Raw genomic sequence first — 2,500 nt, 5'->3', positions numbered from 1 at the left:
CGTAATCAACGCGAGCTGATGACTCGCGCTTACTGGGAATTCCTCGTTCATGGGGAAGAATTTCAAGCCCCAATCCCTATCACGAAGGAGATTCAACGGGTTTCCCAATCCTCTCGGACCAGGGAGATAGCCACGCTGATTCCTTCAGTGTAGCGCGCGTGCGGCCCCGGACATCTAAGGGCATCACAGACCTGTTATTGCTCAATCTCGTGTGGCTAAACGCCACTTGTCCCTCTAAGAAGTTGACACCGACGCATAAAGGATCGGTGAACTATTTAGTAGGCTAGAGTCTCGTTCGTTATCGGAATTAACCAGACAAATCGCTCCACCAACTAAGAACGGCCATGCACCACCACCCACCGAATCAAGAAAGAGCTATCAATCTGTCAATCCTTACAGTGTCCGGACCGGGTGAGTTTCCCCGTGTTGAGTCAAATTAAGCCGCAGGCTCCACTCCTGGTGGTGCCCTTCCGTCAATTCCTTTAAGTTTCAGCTTTGCAACCATACTTCCCCCGGAACCCATAGACTTTGGTTTCCCGGAAGCTGCCCGCAGAGTCGATGAAGCAACACCAGCGGATCGCTAGTTGGCATCGTTTATGGTCAGAACTACGACGGTATCTGATCGTCTTCGAACCTCTGACTTTCGTTCTTGACTAATGAAAACATTCTTGGCAAATGCTTTCGCAGTAGTTCGTCTTGCGATGATCCAAGAATTTCACCTCTAACACCGCAATACGGATGCCCCCGTCTGTCCCTCTTAATCATTACCTCGTGTTCCGAAAACCAGCAAAATAGAACCGAGGTCCTATTCCATTATTCCATGCACCATTATTCAGGCGACGTGCCTGCTTTGAACACTCTAATTTCTTCAAAGTAAACGTTCCGGCCACCCAAAACGCTCAATGAAGAGCACCATGGGCTAACAACCGGGAAGCGTAGGATGGGAAATTTCTGTCACGCAGTGACCGCCGCGAGGCGGACCGCGCGCCCATGCCTGAGATCCAACTACGAGCTTTTTAATCGCAACAACTTTAGTATACGCTATTGGAGCTGGAATTACCGCGGCTGCTGGCACCAGACTTGCCCTCCAATAGATCCTCGTTAAAGGGTTTAAAGTGTACTCATTCCAATTACGGAGCCTCAAAAGAGTTCCGTATTGTTATTTTTCGTCACTACCTCCCCGTGCCAGGAGTGGGTAAGTTGCGCGCCTGCTGCCTTCCTTGGATGTGGTAGCCGTTTCTCATGCTCCCTCTCCGGAATCGAACCCTGATTCCCCGCTACCCGTTGCCAACATGGTAGGCAGATCACGTACCATCGTCATTTGATAGGGCAGACATTTGAAAGATGCGTCGCCGGCTCGAGGCCATGCGATCGGCACAAAGTTATCCAGAGTCACCAAGGGACGGCGCGCGAGCGCCGACTGGTTTTGAACTGATAAAAGCGCTCTTTCCCTGTAACGGGTCGGAGCTGGTTGGCATGTATTAGCTCTAGAATTACCACAGTTATCCAAGTAGATTGGGATCATCTAAGGAACCTCGACTGATTTAATGAGCCATTCGCGGTTTCACCGTACGAGGGTGTGAACTTAGACATGCATGGCTTAATCTTTGAGACAAGCATATGACTACTGGCAGGATCAACCAGAATGCCACCTGTTGTTTTAAACATCGGTTCCCCACCACCACCGCCACCGCCACCACACGGAAGAAAGAAGAAAGGAAAAAAGAAAGGCCGCCCACAAGCCGAAGCTCCTCCCGTACACGCCTCCCTCTCCTCTTCGCCACAAAACGAAAACAGTCCTGCCAGCCTCACCAACACACATGCTGCTACCCCATCCTCACGCTCTCATTCCTTTTTGACGAGGAACTTTATCGAACGAAGAACAGCGGTAGACTTACGGCGCGCTGGGACCACCGGTTAGACCATAGTCGCTGCCGCTAAAAGAAAGAAAAACTTTCCGAGCCGGGTCCGTACAAATAGGCTAAACCTCTCCCCTCCTCTCAACCCTTCCAATGCAGCAGCAGTAGTAGTAGTTAAGCGGGTACGACGATAACAGGGCTGTTTTTTTGTTTCCACACAAAAAACAAAAGGGTCCGAGCACAGTAACCAGCCGCCCGTAAAAAAACGGCCCGATCGCTGCTGCCCAACGAGCTACGCCGACGATTCTACCCGTAGGTTCTGCGAAAGAGACTAAGCTATCGTTCGTTTAAAAACAACAGCAGCAGCAGCTTCTTCCCTTCACCCTTGGCCAGATTCGAGACACAGCCCGCTCTTTTCCACCTGCTGAACGACACCCGATTCGCAGACGAGCGCGTTCTTCACGAGACCAGTCAAGCCTTTCGCTATCAGGCGCCGACGAACGGAATACACGGACCCCGCACGCCGACCGCCGCTCCGGGAAAGAGAGAGCGCTCCCGTAACCCGTCATCACCGATCGCACCGTACCTTCTCCGGACCGTAAGCAGTAGCAGCACCAAAAAAAAATTTTTCTGGACTACCA

At 51.5% G+C, this 2,500-nt stretch overlaps 1 non-coding gene across 1 annotated transcript in view; it reads right to left on the bottom strand.

The window, feature by feature from the left end:
* LOC138955097 (small subunit ribosomal RNA) overlaps positions 1–1,647 on the bottom strand; it is a 1,835-nt gene extending 188 nt beyond the window's left edge. The window contains exon 1 of the ribosomal RNA XR_011452091.1: positions 1–1,647. This exon is cut by the window's left edge and continues 188 nt beyond it. This is a non-coding gene — a ribosomal RNA (small subunit ribosomal RNA).
* Between the last annotated feature and the right edge of the window lie 853 nt (positions 1,648–2,500).

Source organism: Littorina saxatilis, unplaced genomic scaffold (genome assembly GCF_037325665.1).
Source record: "Littorina saxatilis isolate snail1 unplaced genomic scaffold, US_GU_Lsax_2.0 scaffold_441, whole genome shotgun sequence".
Classification (NCBI taxonomy): Eukaryota; Metazoa; Mollusca; class Gastropoda; order Littorinimorpha; family Littorinidae; genus Littorina; species Littorina saxatilis.
The sequence above is the reverse complement of the archived record's forward strand: the minus strand, read 5'-3'. Positions and strand labels throughout refer to the sequence as shown.